We start from the raw sequence: 19,622 nt of genomic DNA, 5'->3' as shown, positions 1-19,622 counted from the left end.
GCTGCAAGCAGGCCCAGCGCGGCGACGAGCGGGGCGTGGCGCGGGCAGTGTGCGGCTGCAGGCGGTGGCTGCTGGCGCGGCGAGCTCATGCGGACGTGCTGGGCTGTGGCGTGTGCTAGCTAGCTAGCTAGCTATGCTACCCAGCCAGCCACCTGCGCGAACCGCTGCATGTGCTGCATCTTCTTTGCGTGGACGAGTGCACCGGCAGGGCGCGGCTGGAGAGCGCGTGGGCTGCGGCGCCGGCAAGCGCGGGCGAACTGGATGCTGCTACAGGGTGACAAACGTGCGGGCGGACATTTTGGGGTGATTTGCCGCGGTGGGCACTTCCAACAGTAGCTGGACAAGCATGTCCATTTTTCTACCCATTGCCATCCCAAACAGACAAAATCCGGACAAAGCGGACGTCCATTTGGGGTCGTGAGGTGGAGTTGGCCTCAGCGAGTCACCAGGGGCAGGCATGCCAGCTACTCTACACGGCTAGCTATCCCGCGCGGAAACGAGTTGGGCACGACAAAAAGTAAACCAACCAACTACAGTCGCTATCATTACCCAGGGCAGGCGGTTAAATGCTGCACATTCTGTCTGTGGACAGCTGCGTCCTGCACGCATGTTGTGCCTGCCGTGGCAGAATGTTCTTTCCGCTCATCTCTTTCCTGCCTAGGTGAACTACGCTTGCATGTTGTTCCACAAGCATCCATCTGAAATAGGTCGGTTTATATCGACATTTATTTTTCCTCAAGAAATGCAAAGCCCTTGGATTGGATCTTAAACCTAAGAACAACTCTAACGGGGCGACCCATTTCTCCGCGCCGACCCAAACGGACGTGCGTCGCTTTTTGTTCGCGGGCGACCCATTTCTGGCCTATTTTTTAGCCGGATTTGCGTCCGCGCGGACACGCGACGGACGCGCGCACGCTCGCCCTTCCCTTCCCACCCGTCCCGCTGGTCTGTGTCACATTGCCCTCCCCCATCCAACAGCAACCCTCGCCCTCCTCCTCCGTCGCAGATGCCGCCACCCATTTTTGCCGGTGACTCTGCCAGCTGTCGGGGCCTTCACATCCGCTCAGCTACACCGCCCACTCCCACGTTGCCCGCCACCGCCGTCTTGCCGCCGGGAGCCGACTGCTTCCCATCCCCCGCGCCTCCCACCACACAGCCGCCCCCGACCAAGAAGCCGCCTCGCCGCCCGGCCAGATCCTCACCGGCACGCTCGTCGGACACCGGCAGGACAGCAGCTGGTCCGTGCGCCGCGACTCCCTTCGTCAGCCGTCTCCTTCGCCGACGCCCGCAAGCTGTTCGACAGTTTGCCAAGGTACAAAAATGGACTCCGCCGACGAGTTCTTTTTTCACAATTTCCTTTGCGACTCCGATGATTCGTCCTCCGATGACGAGGAGGATATATTGGCTGTCGTGTTGGTCCATCACCACCTCAACAGCCAGCGGCCATTGTTCCATGGCTCCATTCCGGGCAACCTTTCGACGTTGAATCGCAACCAAGAGAGCGGGCATTTCCTTCTTTGGAAGGGCTACTTTGATACAACAAACCCATTGTTCAAACATCAGAAATTTCGCCGCCATTTCCATATGAGTAGGCACGTTTTCAACCGTATTAGAGAGGGGGTGGTCGGCTATGATGACTATTTCGAGTGCAAAGAGGATGCCGTTGGCAAGATTGTTTTTTTCTCTTATCAGAAATGCACTGCCGCCATCCGAATGCTTGCATACAGAGTGCCCGGTGATCTCATTGACGAGTACGTCCGTATGAGCGAGTCTACTTGCCTAGAGTCCCTGTATAAGTTCTGCAAGGCTGTTATTGCTGTGTTTGGCCCTGAGTACTTGAGAGAGCCGACTGCTGAAGATACAACCCATTTGTTGGCGATGAATGCCAGCAGGGGCTTCCCAGGGATGCTTGGTAGTATAGACTGCATGCATTGGGAGTGGAAGAACTGCCCTTCTGCTTGGCAAGGGCAGTATAAGGGCCATGTCAGGGCTTGCACTGTCATACTTGAGGCCGTGGCGTCTCAAGATCTCTGAATCCGGCACTCTTTCTTTGGCATGGCCGGATCACGCAATGATATCAACATGCTTCAGCGCTCGCCGTTGTTTGCTAGGCTTGCCGAAGGCAACAGCCCACCGGTGAACTTTACTGGCAACGGCCACACCTACGACAAGGAATACTATCTGGGTGATGGTATCTATCCTCAAGGGACCACTATTGTCAAGACAATACCCAACCCTGTCGGAGAGAAGAGGAAAAGATTTTCCCAAGAGCAAGAGAGTGCTAGGAAGGATGTCGAGCGTGCCTTTGATGTTTTGCAATCTCGATGGGGCATCGTTCGGTATCCTGCTAATACCTGAAGCACGCAGAAACTATGGGAGGTGATGACTGCTTGTGTGATCATGCATAATATGATCGTAGAAGACGAGCGCCCAGAACGTCTGTATGATCAAGGCTTTCAGTTTCAGGGTGAGAATGTTGTGCCCGAGCATGGAGTAGCGGCAACATTTGAATAGTTCACCCAATTTCATGAAGACATGCGTGATTGGGAAACTCACGTGCAACTGCAAAATGATTTGGTTGAGCATATGTGGGCTCATGTTGGCAACCAATAGATGTATCTTCTTTTATTCGTTTGCAAAACTATGTGACAGCTATGCGAGACCTTTTTATTTTCATTTGGCTTGTAATAAACTATGCAATTTTATTCGGTCCAAAACAATTTTATTTTGATTCAAACTATGCAATCATGCAAAAAAATAGGGGGGCCAGGCAGCCACGCCGGCACATATGGGTCAGCGCGTTGGGCGCCCTACCGACCCATATCTAAAACAGGGCGGACGCCGGGCGGGCGGCCGACCCAAACAGACAAAAAGCGGACGAAATCGCCGTCCGTTTGGGCGCCCCGTTGGAGTTGCTCTAATTCCATGCATGGCTGAGTGCCTTAAGCACTCTGGTTGATCCAAAGGAAGGAAACAGTTGAGGAAGCGCTCACTCTCAAGTAGGGATGAAAATGGAGTGGAAAGTTTCCGCTTTTCCGGACCAAAAATGGAAACGGAGAGGAAATATGAAAACGAAAATGGAAATTTGCAAAATGAAAATGGAAATGGAATTTTTTATGCGGAAACGGAAACAAAAACAGAACGGTGTTTTCCGGTGGAACAGACGTGGAAACGGAACTTTCCATTTCTGTAAATATGGAATTTCTGTTTCTACTATAGATAGCCCAACTACCAAAGAACACACAATGACACAATGGGTAGAATGGGCAGAATTGATCATTTGAGGACCAACTTTTACTACCACACACGTGCTCAACTAGACCCTATACGGGATTGTCATGTACTACTACAATACTATCCTATGTTGCTAATATAACCATATTATTTTGTAGTCATGTTAACAATTCCATAATTTTTTTTGTTTTTTGTTTATATTTCTCTATGATTCAAGGAGGTTTTAAGTTCTGGTCAACAAACCGTTTTATTTCCGTGTCCGCTCTGTATTCGCTCCATGTCTGTTTTCGGTAGTATTTGTTTTCGTATTCGTTTCCGGTGTTTCTGTATTCGTTTCCGCTTCTGCAAAAAAAATATAAAAACAAATATGGTATCACCTAGTTCCGTCCGTTTCCGTGCCGTTTTCATCCCTACTCTCAAGAAGAGGGGGTATTGACCTGATCAGTAATACTCACTCCTCTGAATGTGTTCCATGGGGGGGGGGGGGGGTTGCACAGTTGGTCTTTGTTCATGAGAGGAACAAAAACAATGAGGTGGTGAGACAAGAAGCGAGGCTTCTAGCACAAGGGTTCAACAGACACCTGTCATCATTTAAGATGAAACATATTCTCTTGTTGTGAGTGGAATAACGTTCTGATATTTAATACCACTGGCAGTGAATAATGGATTTGTATAACTAGCTGATGGATGATGTGACTGCATAGTTGTATGAGTCACTTGATTCGGATATCTATATGATAGTTCCTCAAGGAATGAAGATTTTGAATTTAATCGCAACATGTATTGTGTAAATCTTTAGAAGTCATTTTATAACTTGAAGAAGTCGGCAAGGATGTAGTAGAACCGACTAAATGAGTTCCTTTGTTAAAAGTGTGGTGGAATTGTCACGGCAGATGCCCTAGCATAAGGACTTAGGCGTGGAGCCATCGCAACATAGTTAGCTTGAAGGAGTTAAAACGGGACAAGGGACACAAAGAGTTTACCCAGGTTCGGTCCCTCGCAATGAGGTAAAGGCCTACTCTTGCTTTAGGTTGTATTGCTTGGGTTTCGATTACCAGGGAGCGAATACGCTTGACCTAGTTCTCAACTCATTGTTTCTTGCCCTAACACGCCGCCGGGTCACCCCTTTATATACATAGGCTGATGCCCGGCGGCTTACAGAGTCCCGGTCGGCTCATACACAACGTGTCTGACTCGGTGACAGAAATAATATTTCCTTAACATACAAGTTAAACATATGGCGGTTTATGCGTGTGGGCCTCAAGTCTCTTCCGGGTCTTGGGCCTTCAGTAAGCTTGCTTCATGAACCGCCATCTTCAACATCTTCTTGGGCCTTCTTATCATGAACCGCCAGTGGTATGACCCGACCCCTCCTATGCGGGTCGTACCCAATAGTTATATCCCCAACATTAGGCCCCAGGTTGATGTGAACTTGTTCATATCAATCTTCAAAACTTAGAAAAAATCCTTCCTCGTCAGTCCTTATGAAATCTTACAACCCGCCGTGACGTCAACTCACAGAATCGTGGTAAGCCGCTATGACATCATCTCACATTAATGTCACACGATGCCCAAATCTCAATTGCGTTCACTTTTAATGAATCTCCAAAAATCGAGGCGTCTGTGTTGTCACATATCCATTTTTCAGCCTCATCGATTCTCGCGCATGCCATCTATCCATTGCCTTATAAATAGGGACAGGGGTCCTTTTCATTTCCCCCTTGCCTCCTCGTCTTCATCCTCTTCCTCACGACGCCTCCAGCGCCCGAGCTCCGCCGCCGCCGTCGACCTTCGCCACTGCCTCAAGCTCGGTCACTGGATCAACCTAAACGTACTAGAGCTCGTCCGCGCGCCTCCGCTGTTCAACAACCCTGGTAAACTTTTCTCCTTCCCTCACCGTAGATCCCATTAGGGTTTGTTTGAGTTCGTCGGACTTCATCTCCGCTCCTCTTTGTTCTTCCCCGTTTCTTGTAGTTTTGATCTAAGTTAAGTGCTCATCTTGCACAACATTACTTTTAGCACTCATTTTTTATATTTGAACGCCTCCTCTCCGTGAGAGATCCCATCTGAGCACATGAACTGCTCTATTGCCGCAATTTAGGTTTAGAATTCTATTCATTATTTGACCTGATGTAGATCCAAAATTATAGCATCAATATGCGAAAGCTGTTTATCCAACACTTAGTAATTTTTCCCTCATAGATCTTGAAAATTGATAATTGTGTGGGCGGCTTAACTTATAAACCATAGCCTGCCAGGTACCATTAGTCCCCTCTTAAGCTGCCAATAGTTTGCCTTGCATAATTCCAACGCGATCCTCCAGCTTAACACACTGCATGCTTATCGTTCTTACCCTTGAACCAATATCCGGCTTAACAACATAATATTAAACCAGCAAAATTTTCCTTTTTAGATCATCATCAGCATGACTAAGACTTTCACTGCATGCAACTGGGCACCATCCCGGGTCGCCGAGGAAGATTTGAACAATTTCGTTGAAACTGGCATCTTAGCCAAGAAAGCTGACATCCACTGGAGGGTCCCAAGCCTCGAAAATCCTCCTGAGCCCAAGGAAATAATTGTTTTTACTGATCACATGATCCGGGGGTTTACCCCGCCCGGTTCAAAATTCTTCCGGGACGTGCTGCACTTTTTCCAACTTCACCCTCAAGACATTGGGCCAAATTCTGTCTCCAATATTTGCAACTTTCGAGTCTTCTATGAAGCTTATCTTCAAGAACAACCCACTTTTGAACTGTTTAGAGAGTTTTATTACTTAAATCGGCAAACAGAGTTCATCGACGGGCCCAGCTTGGAGTTAGGTGGGGTCTCAGTTAAGAAACGGAAAGTGGCCTCCTTCCCATATGCCAAACCGCCTAGTCATCCCAAGGACTAGAACCAGACTTGGTTCTATTGCCAAGACACATCTCCAGCGGGTGAGAATCCCCTACCGGGTTATCGTGACCACCGGCTTAGCAACACATGCTACCTCCTGAGCTTGCGTTGGTTTTCCCTTGAAGAGGAAAGGGTGATGCATCAAAGTAGCGTAAGTATTTCCCTCAGTTTTGAGAACCAAGGTATCAATCCAGTAGGAGACGACGCACAAGTCACTAAATACCTGCACAAACAATCAAGAACTTGCAACCAACACGATAAAGGGGTTGTAAATCCCTTCACGGTCACTCGCAAAAGTGAGAACTGATAGAGATAATAAAGTAAATATTTTTGGTATTTTTGATGTATAGATTGGAAAGTAAAGATTGCAAAATAGTAGATCGGAAACTAGCAAGATGTAAACAAGATTTAATAATATGGAAAAGAGACCCGGGGGCCATAGGTTTCACTAGTGGCTTCTCTCGAGATAGCATGTATTACGGTGGGTGAACAAATTACTGCCAGCAATTGATGGAAAAACGCATAATTATGATGACATCTAAGGCAATGATCATGAACATAGGAATCACGTCCGTGTCAAGTAGACCAACTCCTGCCTGCATCTACTACTATTACTCCACACATCGACCGCTATCCAGCATGCATCTAGAGTATTAAGTTCATAAAGAACGGAGTAACACATTAAGAAAGATGACATGATTTAGAGGAATTAACTCAAGCAATATGATGAAAACCCCATCTTTTTATCCTCGATGGCAACAATACAATGTGTGCCTTGCAGCCCCTACTGTCACTGGGAAAGGACACCGCAAGATTGAAACCAAAGCTAAACACTTCTCTCATGGCAAGAAAGATCAATCTAGTAGGCCAAACTAAACAGATAATTCGAAGAGACTTGCAAAGATATCAAATCATGCATATAAGAATTCAGAGAAGAACCAAATAATATTCATAGATAATCTTGGTCATAAATCCACAATTCATCGGATCTCGTCAAACACACCGCAAAAGAGTATTACACCAAATAGATCTCCAAGAACATCGAGAACTTTGTATTGAGAATCAAAGAGAGAGAAGAAGCCATCTAGCTAATAACTATGGACCCGAAGGTCTGTGGTAAACTACTCACGCTTCGTCAGAGAGGTAATGGTGTTGATGTAGAAGCCCTCCGTGATTGAACCCCCTCCGGCAGATTGCCGGAAAAGGCCCCAAGATGGGATCTCACTAGTACAGAAGGTTGCGGCGGTGGAAAAGTGGTTCCGTGGCTCCCTGATGTTTTTAGGGTATAAGAGTATATATAGGCGAAAGAACTAGGTCGGTGGAGCTACGAGGGGCCCACGAGGGTGGGGGGCGCGCCTACCCCCTGGGTGCGCTCTCCTGCCTCGTGGCCTCCTTGTTATGTCACCAACTTCATCTCCAAGTCTTCTGATTTACTTTCGGTCCAAGAAAGATCATCGCGAAGGTTTCATTCCGTTTGGACTCCGTTTGGTATTCCTTTTCTGCAAAACTCTAAAATAGGCACAAAAAAACAGAAAACTGGCACTAGGCCCTCGGTTAATAGGTTAGTCCCGAAAATAATATAAAAAGAGCATATTAAAGCCCATTAAACATCCAAAACAGATAATATAATAGCATGGAACAATGAAAAATTATAGATACATTGGAGATGTATCAAGCATCCCCAATCTTAATTCCTGCTCCTCCTCGAGTAGGTAAATGATAAAAATAGAATTTTTGATGTGGAATGGTACCTAACATATTTATCAATTTAATTTTCTTTATTGTGGCATGAATGTTCAGATCTGAAAGATTCAAGACAAAAGTTTAATATTGACATAAAAACAATACTACTTCAAGAATACTAACAAAGCAATCATGTCTTCTCGAAATAACATGGCCAAAGAAAGCTATCCCTACAAAATCATATAGTCTGGTTATGCTCTATCTTCATCACACAAAGTATTTAATCATGCACAACCCCGATGACAAGCCAAGCAATTGTTTCATACTTTTGATGTTCTCAAACTTTTTCAATCTTCACGCAATACATGAGCATGAGCCATGGACATAGCACTATAGGTGGAATAGGATGGTGGTTGTGGAGAAGACAAAAAAATAAGATAGTCTCACATCAACTAGGCGTATCAATGGGCTATGGAGATGTCCATCAATAGATATCAATGTGAGTGAGTAGGGATTGCCATGCAACGGATGCACTAGAGCTATAAGTGTATGAAAGCTCAAAAAGAAACTAAGTGGGTGTGCATCCAACTTGCTTGCTCACGAAGACCTAGGGCACTTTGAGGAAGCCTATCATTGGAATATACAAGCCAAGTTTTATAATGAAAAATTCCCACTAGTATATGAAAGTGACAACATAGGAGACTCTCTATCATGAAGATCATGGTGCTACTTTGAAGCACAAGTGTGAAAAAAGGATAGTAGCATTGCCCCTTCTCTCATTTTCTCTTTTTTTATTTGGGCCTTTTCTCTTTTTTTATGGCCTCTTTTTTTCTTTTTTTTTATTTTTCGTCCGGAGTCTCATCCCGACTTGCGGGGGAATCATAGTCTCCATCATCCTTTGCTCACTGGGACAATGCTCTAATAATGAAGATCATCACACTTTTATTTACTTACAACTCAAGAATTACAACTCGATACTTAGAACAAAATATGACTCTATGTGAATGCCTCCGGCGGTGTACCGAGATGTGCAATGATTCAAGAGTGACATGTATGAAAAATTATGAATGGTGGCTTTGCCACAAATACGATGTCAACTACATGATCATGCAAGGCAATATGACAATGATGGAGCGTGTCATAATAAACGGAACGGTGGAAAGTTGCATGGCAATATATCTCGGAATGGCTATGGAAATGCCATAATAGGTAGGTATGGTGGCTGTTTTGAGGAAGGTATATGGTGGGTGTATGGTACCGGTGAAAGTTGCGCGGTACTAGAGAGGCTAGCAATGGTGGAAGGGTGAGAGTGCATATAATCCATGGACTCAACATTAGTCATAAAGAACTCGCATACTTATTGCAAAAATCTATTAGTTATCGAAACAAGTACTACGCGCATGCTCCTAGGGGGATATATTGGTAGGAAAAGACCATCGCTCGTCCCCGACCGCCACTCATAAGGAAGATCAATAAATAAATCATGCTCCAACTTCATCACATAACGGTTCACCATACGTGCATACTACGGGAATCACAAACTTTAACACAAGTATCTCTCAATTTCACAACTACTCTACTAGCATGACTCTAATATCACCATCTTCATATCTCAAAACAATCATAAAGAATCAAACTTCTCATAATATTCAATGCACTTTATATGAAAGTTTTTATTATACCAATCTTGGATGCCCATCATATTAGGACTAATTTTATAATCAAAGCAAATTACCATGATGTTATAAAGACTCTCAAAATAATATAAGTGAATCATGAACGGTCAACAATTTCTATAAAATAAAACCACTGCCCTGCTCTAAAAAGATGTAAGTGAAGCACTAGAGCAATATTGTCTAGCTCAAAAGATATAAGTGAAGCACATAGAGTATTATAATAAATCATTATTCATGTGTGTCTCTCCCAAAAGGTGTGTACATCAAGGATTATTGTGTTAAACTAAAAGCAAAGACTCAAATTATACAAGACGCTCCAAGCAAAACACATACCATGTGGTGAATAAAAATATAGCCTCAAGTAAAGTTACCGATAGACGAAGATGAGACTTTTGGTTATCCTTGAATTTTAATTTGGGGTGCCTTGGGCATCCCCAATCTTAGGCTCTTGCCACTCCTTATTCCGGAATCCATCAAATCTTTACCCAAAACTTGAAAACTTCACAACACAAAACTTCAACAGAAAATCTCATGAGCTCCGTTAGTATAAGAAAATAAACCACCAATTTAAGATACTCTAATGAACTCATTATTTATTTATATTGGTGTTAAACCTAATTTATTCCAACTTCTCTATGGTTCATACCCCCCAATACTACTCATAGATTCATCAAAATAAGCAAACAACACACGAAAAACAGAATCTGTCAAAAACAGAACAGTCTGTAGTAATCTGTAACTTTTGAATACTTAATGTAACTCCAAAAATTCTGAAATAAATTGGTTGACGTGAGGAATTTGTCTATTAATATTATGCAAAAAGAATCAACCTAAAATCACTCTTCTGTAAAAAATTACAGCTATTCTCATGAGCGCAAAAGTTTCTGTTTTTTACAGCAAGATCGCAAAGACTTCACCCAAGTCTTCCCAAAGGTTCTACTTGGCACAAACACTAATTAAAAAATAAAACCACATCTAACCAGAGGCTAGATGAATTATTTAATACTAAACAGGATCAAAAAGTAATGAACAAAAATAAAATTTGGTTACCTCCCAACAAGCGCTATTGTTTAACGCCCCTAGCTAGGCATAAAAACAAGAATAGATCTAGGTATTGCCATCTTTGGTATGTAATCCATAAGTGGCTCTTATAATAGATTCTTAAGGAAATTTAATTTTCTTCCTAGGAAAGTGTTCCATGCCCTTCCTTAATGGAAATTGGAATCTAATGTTTCCTTCTTTCATATCAATAATTGCACCAATCATTCTAAGGAAAGGTCTACCAAGAATAGTAGGACATGTATGATTGCAATCTATATCAAGAACAATGAAATCTATGCAACAATAAGAACATCATTAATCCTTCACATAGGTTTCTTAATGGTGGAATCCGCAAGATGCAAATTTATGGAACAATCATCAAATTCATGGAAACCTAGCACATCACACAAAGTTTTTGGAATTGTGGAAACACTAGCACCCAAATCACACAAAGCATAACATTCATAATCTTTAATCTTAATCTTAATAGTAGGTTCCCACTCATCATAAAGTTTTCTAGGGAAAGAAACTTCTAGTTCAAGATTTTCTTCAAAAGATTGCATCAAAGCATCAACGATATGTTTAGTAAAAACTTTATTTTGATTATAAGCATGAGGAGAATTTAACACGGATTGCAACAAGGAAATACAATCTATTAAAGAAAAATTATCATAATTAAATTCCATGAAATCCAAAATAGTGGGTTCATTACTACTTAAAGTTTTGACCTCTTCAATCTCACTTTTATCAATTTTTGCATCTAGATCTAAAAACTCCAAATCATTTGGACACTTTTTAACTAAAGTTGACTCATCTCTAGTCCCAGCTCTATCAAGGTTCATATTGGAAAACAAAGATTTAATAGGAGTCACATCAATCACTTTTAGATCTTCATAATTATTATCTAGAGCCTCCGGTTTGGCGGCCATCTTATTAACCAAGGTGGCTTGTTTATCCGAAATTTGGCCTACTAAATTTTCAAGATAAGCAAACTGAGATTTCAAACCATAAAATTCCTTGGACATATCATCGAGCTCTTTATTCATGTACTCCATAAAACTTTTTTGTTCTTTAAGCTTGTTTCTGAAGAAATTATTATGCTCAAATTGCAAATACATAAAGATTCTAATGTTGTTTTCAATTTCTTCCAACCTCCTAAGGTGAGGATCAACGCTTTTTGGCAGAGCCATCAAAGCAAACAGGCACACCAACACACAAGCACACAAGAAGCAAGCGAAAAGAGATGAACGGAAGAGGGGCAAATAAAAGGCAAAGGTTTTTGAAAATCGTTTTAGAAGTGGGGGAGAGGAAAACGATAGGAGAATGGCATGTAATGCAAGGGAGAAGAGTTTATGATGGGTACTTGGTATGGCTTGACTTGGCGTAGATCTCCCCGGCAACGGCGCCAGAAATCCTTCTTGCAACCCTTGAGCTTGCGTTGGTTTTCCCTTGAAGAGGAAAGGGTGATGCAGCAAGTAACGTAAGTATTCCCTTAGTTGTGAGAACCAAGGTATCAATCCAGTAGGAGACGACGCACTAGTCACCGAATACCTGCATAAACAATCAAGAACTTGCAACCAACACGATAAAGGGGTTGTCAATCCCTTCACGGTCACTCGCACAAGTGAGATCTGATAGAGATAATAAAGTAAATATTTTTGGTATTTTTGATGTATAGATTGGAAAGTAAAGATTGCAAAATAGTAGATCGGAAACTAGCAAGATGTAAACGAGATTTAATAATATGGAAAAGAGACCCGGGGGCCATAGGTTTGACTAGTGGCTTCTCTTGAGATAGCATGTATTACGGTGCGTGAACAAATTACTGCCGAACAACTGATAGAAAAGCGCATAATTATGATGACATCTAAGTCAATGATCATGAACATAGGCATCACGTCCGTGTCAAGTAGATCGATTCCTGCCTGCCGGCTCAAAATCTCTGCCAAAACAGAAAATTCAATAAGCAAGCCGGAAAGTAAGGTTTTCTCATCCATTGGATTATTTGGATCCCGACTTTATTTTGAAGAAGAAACAACATGAAGCTCGCCACACAACCCGGAACAGTGGAAGCGGGACCCTTTCCACCGGCTTACCAAATACTCCGGCTCCCCGCAAGCGCTGTCCAGAGGTCTCAACAAACTCTGACTTAACTTATCCCAGGGCTGGTCTTTTTCGACAACCTCTTAATCTTTCTGATTCAAATTACCAGGGAACGTCTCATTCCTCCTCTGGTGACTCAACGGGGAATCATGTCCCGACCTTCAAACCTGTGCCTGGGTAAGACTGCCAAGTCTTTGCATTCAATTATATACTCAGTTGTTGTATTAACCTCATCTTGCGTTTCATTCGCAGGGCTATGGCAAAGCCCAACAAGAAAATGAAGGTGACAAAAACTACTGAGAACCCCTCTGAGATGGAGCATCAGTCAGTAGAGACCTCCCACCAATCCCCTAAAGCCACAGTCGATGAACCGCCACTGGTCGAACACAACATTGACATGGACCAGATGGATGTTGATCCAGCTACCACCAATCCGCCAAGCCCTAGTAAGCCGCCAAGCCCTATCAAGCCCGCTGAAGAAAAGGCTGATGATGTTACCATCACTGGGCATGGTTATACGGAGCCAGGCAACCCTACTGTCTTGTCAAAGCACAACACCAAGGAAGAAATTTCTGTTGCTAACAATGGCAAGTGGTCAGCCAATCTAGAGAGCTATGCCCACTTCCATGCCCATGAGATCCACTCTGGGTACTTGAACCGCCTGTACACAAGTCGTGATTTTGAAGCCGGCTTAGTAAACTTGATGAAGGAATGCTTTGAGGTAAACACTACAGCTCTCTTCATATGAATACACTTCCATTAGCCGCCAAGTTTACTGGACATGATAGAATAGAATGTGTTGTAGACTTTAAATAGATTTGTAGATCAAATCCAATAGCCCATGAGGGCCGGTTTATACTTTCAAGATAAACCGGGACTTCCAATAATAATATTTCAACTTTTGCACATGTAGCCCCCAAGAGACGGCTTAATCTGCCAAGATGAGCCAGGACTTTGACTATTAATGAGTCAACTTCGCATCTATAACCCTCAAGGGCTGGCTTAATCTGTCAAGGTAAGCCGGGTCTCATTATCATATATGTCCATAAAATTCAAGCATACAACCCCCATGAACCAGCTATAGCCACCATACCTTAACCGGGTCATCATAAAACTGTCTTCAAAAAAGAGTAATATGCATTAGCCCCCAAGTGCCAAGTAAAATACTTGTATTGTGCTTGGGACTTTTTTCTTAAATAAGATGACTTTAACCCGACTATTGTTTATATCTTGCAGGCTGAACTTACTGTCAAAGACTCCCAAGTTTTTGATCTTCAAGAGAATATAAAGTCTCAGCAATCTGAAACCTCCAAGGCCAAAGCCAAGTTGACCACTGGTTGGCATATATGGAAAAGCTGAAAAAAGACTTCAAGGCTGACCAGGCAGGCTAGGAGACAGAGAAATCAGCTCTATTGAAAAGAGCGGAAGATGCTGAAGTAGCTCTTAATTAAGCCGGTGGCTGAAGAGCTCGCCTGTTTAAAACATCAAGTAAATGCCATGACTGCTGCCATCTTCGGTAAGTAACTTCATCTTAAGTTGATACTACCAAAACATTGCAAGAATCTTTCATCTGGCTTATATATTTATTTATTGATACAGGCTCCAGGATTGACCACCTCGACTAAGATATGCGCAAGAAGCTGAAAGCCGCCTACACCCTTGTAGAGCAATTAGATACTGGCGCACAATGAGCCATTTGCAGAATAAGAAACAACCGCCAAACCTAATCAAGAACACACTAGAGAAGATGTCTATGCTGCCCCTGCGAATCAAGGAACTTAAGAAATCAGCTGCAAGAGCCGGTGCACTCACCGCGCTAACCCGGGCTAAAGCATGGCAAGCAGATCTTGACCCGGAAGACATGGCTAACGGCGGCAGAAACCACATATTTGACCTGAGGCCGAAATCAAATCACAAACTGACCTGCTCTCGAAAAAATTTCACTCTGTTGACCCTTTCGTGTGGCGCCCGATAGCTGAGCGCCGCACCCTACAGTGCAGCACCCTTCCCTTAGGCGTCGCAGATCCAGCCAGCGTGGCAACCTTGGTCCAGTTGCGGCCCCACAGACAACAGTGCAGCGCCTAAGGCTAGGGCGCTACACTTGTAATGTGCAGCGCCCGTATCTTAGGCGCTGCACTGTGTGTGTGCCACTTAGGCTGGCCCCACCCTCTCTCCCCTCCCACCCCACCCCACACACCCCCACCCTACCCAAACCCTTAGCCTTGCGCCCCTCCTCTCTTCCCCTCTCCCCCCTCAAATCCTTATCAAATCTTGCAAATCCGAAGTATTTGACCATGGATTTCGAAGCCAACCCCTCCCTTAAGGTAATCTCCTCCGATCCCCTCGTTTTCATCCATAGGAATTGTCACATTTGCTCAAATCTCGCTAGTTTGGGGAAACCCTAGTTTTTGCTTGGATTTGGAAATTTGTGTTGAATCATGTTATGTTTCTTTGCTAATTTGGTATGGTTAGGCTTTCATAGTATGCTAGGGTTAGGGTTATGTGTGTTTGATGTTGGTGTTAGGGTTATGTTATGGTTAGGCTTGTGGTTATTGTTAAGTGGGGGTTAGGGTTAACCAAGAATTCTCGGTTTTGTAGGCATGGCTTTATCCGGTTCCATGACGAGGCCACCATGTGCTAACCAAGAAGACATGCCGAACAAGTGGGGAGGACACATCTTTGGACAAGGTGAAGGAGAAATATGTCAACATCCCGCCATGTTGGTGTGGAGATGTTTGCAAGGTGAAGGTGTCCACCGACCGAAAGAAATCATGGACGGAAGGGCGGAGATATTTTGATGCCCGAACTATGCTTATGATCGTGCACTTCCAACTAATGCCTATGACCAAGCACCGGTAAGCTCGAGAAGTAAAATGTTACTCTCAAATGTGTGTCAACACTAACAACAAATTTTTATGCAGTCACCGCCTCCTCTATGCAAGTACTTCATGTGGATAGATCTTGAAGTGCCAGAAGATGTCAAAAAGGACCAATACCAAGATTGTCTTAGGCGGCAAGGGCGGTTCGAAGAATCGTTTCGAAGAGGCTTGGAGGAAGAGCGTCGTCAGAAGGAGAGGATGGATCGGAAGAAATGAGAGGAGGAGAGGGCACACCAAGCGGAACTTGCTCGTGAGGAGGAGAGGGCAAGAAAGCTTGCAAAGGCTCGCGAGGCGCAAGAGGACTCGGCACGTGACAAGAAGGGGAAATGGCCTCGCTCTACTCAGTAGGGACTTCGCTTCGGTGCACTCATTGTCAACTATCTTCTAATGAATGTGTCGTGAACTTGTGAGGGCATGTGAGATGCTGGTGAACTATCTTCTAGGGCAAGCTGGCATTTTTCATTTGTAATGAATGTGTCGTGAACCATGTCGTAGTAATGTTTGAATTGTCTTAAGTTATGAACTCGTCGGCATAAAATTTGTGTTTGTTCAAATTGCTGTGATGCTGCAGTCATTGTAAGTATTATGGATGGTCAGTACTGCAAGCCTTCTGTGGCTCTTTGGATAGCCATGGCCAGTTGAGCAACGCCTATGGGAAGGGCGCTGCACTGTAGAGTGCAGCGCCTAAGCGTTGGGCGCCACACAGTACAGTGCAACGCCTAACTATTGGGCGCTGTAGTGCTGCTAATAGCTAAACTGCAGAAATAGATGCCATTTTGGCCTCATGCAGCACTCACATAACTTGAACATCACTAAAAGTACTGTAAACTGCACATACTAAACAAAGAGAACTAATAACTTGAATCACATCATTTAAGACAATTCAACATTACTTCAAGTTTGCAAACACAAATACCACACTAGTAAGAGTTCACCAACATATAACATAACCTCACAAGTTCATCAACCTAATGAAACGGCTACAAGAGAGCACTTCCATAGTAACATGAACAAGCACTAATGCCTTCTGCGCGTGTTCCTGGTGCCACGCCTGCAGGCAATCTTTTTCTTCCTGGAAGGACGAGCCTCCTCCTCCTGCACTTCCTCGTCCGCCTCCGCCTCCGCCTCATCATCCAAGCTAGCCATCCGCGAGGTCCCTACGACCACCTTTGGGTTGCCTCTGTTGTCATAGTTGTTGGGCGTGTACTGGCGTCTGGGCTGCCTAGGCTTGAACACATATGCGGACCAAGCTTGAGCGTCCGCCAAAGTCATGTCATCATCAAGCTCATGGCCCTATCACACAATCAAACAATATGGTGAAGGCCGGTGTCGTAATCAAGTGAGAATCACATATAAAGGATTAGTCATACCTCTTGGGTGACCGCACCCTCATCATCCAGATAAGCATATGAGGAACTCACATCGTCCCCCTGATGGTGAGATAAGGGGTCTGATGGTGTACCAGACCTAGAGGCAGATGGTTCATCATATTCAGGATCACGACAACCGAGAAGATTCGATAATCGCCTTAACTTCTTGGCCTGACGCTGTAACATGAACAAGTGTATAAGATATCAAACTCCGCAACATAGACTGGCTCTCATAGTGAATGTGATATGTACCTTGAGGAATGCTCGTAGTGAACCATCATCATCGCCGTTTCCAACCGGTGTCTTCTCCAGAATAGACTGGCTCTTATCAGCTGCTTTCTTGATCTTGGTGCACTGCGGATGAGAAAGAATGAATACGTTATCCATTCAAACATGTGTAATACGGTCAACGGGAAAGTAAAGAAGGGAACACTTTATCACATAGTTAATCACCGGAACAGCAAGGACTCCTTGCCCTTCCCTAACATCTCTGTTGTACTTCCCCTTTGCTAGATCCTCAAAGTTTACGGGTTCTTTAAGAATATCCTAATTATATGCCGGTGGGCATATCTCAACTCGATTAGTTTCAATAAACCATCATACGTAGTTATCAAAAGCAAGTGGGTTATGCTCACGAAGCGGGGCGCATGCAGTGCTACGAGCTTGCTCCACACAAAGATGGAAGCGGGTAACATACTGAGCATGATGCTTGTCCCAGTCCTTTATCTTCCGCTGCCTTCTCCCGTCCAACCTGCATGGTACAAAACCAAACATTAGCACAATGAAAAGGAGTCCCGATGCTTAGTCAATACGCAGACATGCTCTCTTACCTATGAAGTGCTTTGTCCGCGTCCACCCAATCCAGTGGGTGAGGCTGGAACAGACCAAACTGACGATACACGCGATGTGGCAAATGAAACTCAACCGCCCAGTTGCATATCAGTGGGCACCGCATAAGCCAGAGATCCTTATCCCGCAAGCACATCGGGTTGAGGCGGAACTCCACGGTGTACCCAAAGCTCTCACCCGTGCCATATGGCTGCCATACCACCTATGAAATAGGGCAACAATGCAAATTTGATGACTATTTTTCAAGCAAGCATGAGAAAGGACTGAAGTAATGACCTCCTTACCTACTCAGGCGTAATCGTGTCCAACTCGGCAATGTACATTTGGTACATGAGATTGACATCATGGCCTAAATCGAATTTCAACCATATATCAATATGGTACAAACAAAAATCACCAAAAGAGAATCAAAAGCAATAGAAAACAGAATACCAAGGCATTCAAAGGCTGCCAAGCCTCAACATGAAGTGTTATTCAAGGCATGCACAGCCACTGAGTTACTCCTTAATTCAAACCTGTAAGACGGGCCTCACACGACTAATCGTCGTTTTAACTTTGACAAGTTCAGGGTCTTTAAAAAATTAACTGTCAAGAGTACGACGAGTCATTCCAGGATTACCTGGTCGGAGTGGCAAGCATACAAAGGTAGGATAACCCAGATTTTGGTGAATACACCTGGCGTCCAAGCCTATTATGAGGGACAACAAAGCTTTTCTTCATTTAACAAGAAGCCCCCAAGTAATATTTTGATCCACGCATACAAGCCGGACTAGTAGGGTAGTCATAGATATGATCAATGAGCAGGAAGCCCCCCAAGTTTTTTGCGATCAAGGCGTACAAGCCGGATCAAAAGGGTAATCATAGCTATTCTCAATGAGCAGGAAGCACTCAAGTGACCTTATGAAGTAACAATAAAGACTCAGATTCTCAGAAATGAAATGACAGAGGCCCTGAATCATCAGGGATGCCAGCTTTATTATACTAATCATAATATATACAATGACAAAAGTATGTACATCACAAGAGCCGGTGGCTCAGGTGTAATAAGGCCGAAGATGAGCAATATTCCACGGCCGGTGGGTCTCCTCCTCCGACGTGCGTGAGTCCTTATGGTCTCGAACATTGATAAGGCATGACCCGTTGTTCAGATTTTTGCTGACCACAAAAGGCCCTTCCCAAGGTGGGGATAACTTGTGCATGTCAATTTGATCTTGGATGAGCTGGAGCACCAAATCTCCTTCTTGAAAGGTCCTGGTCTTAACCCAGCGGCTATGATAAAGATGCAGATCTTGCTAGTAAATCGCTGAATAAGCCACTTCAAGGTCACACTCTTCATCCAACAGGTCAATAGCATCTTGACGTGCTTTCTCATTATCAGCTTCAACATAAGCCACCACACGAGGCGAGTTGTGACGTATGTCACTAGGGAGAACCGCCTCTGCTCCGTAAACCATGAAGAAAGGCGTGTAACCATAGATCTGTTGGGGGTGGTATTGATAATCCAAAGCACTGAGGGCAACTCTTCCACCGAACAACCCGGTGCCCTCTACAAAGGGACCATAAGCCAGGGCTTGATACCTCTCAATATTTCTTGATTAGCTCATTCAGCTTGACTGGGGGTGAGCCACTGATGATACATCAAGCTGGATATGCTCTTGTTGGCAGAATTCTTTCATTGCCCCCTTAGACAGATCAGTACCATTATCAGTAATGATACTATGAGGATACCCAAAATGAAAGATCACCTTTTTGATGGATTGAACCGCCGTGGCTGCATCACATTTGCTGACCGGCTCAGCTTCAACCCACTTTGTAAACTTGTCAACAACTACCAGGAGATGAGTCTTTTTATCCTTGGATATTTTAAAAGGTCCAGCCATATCCAGCCCCCA

This window comes from Triticum aestivum, chromosome 6B, assembly GCF_018294505.1.
Source record: "Triticum aestivum cultivar Chinese Spring chromosome 6B, IWGSC CS RefSeq v2.1, whole genome shotgun sequence".
Taxonomy (NCBI): domain Eukaryota; kingdom Viridiplantae; phylum Streptophyta; class Magnoliopsida; order Poales; family Poaceae; genus Triticum; species Triticum aestivum.
The sequence above is the reverse complement of the archived record's forward strand: the minus strand, read 5'-3'. Positions refer to the sequence as shown.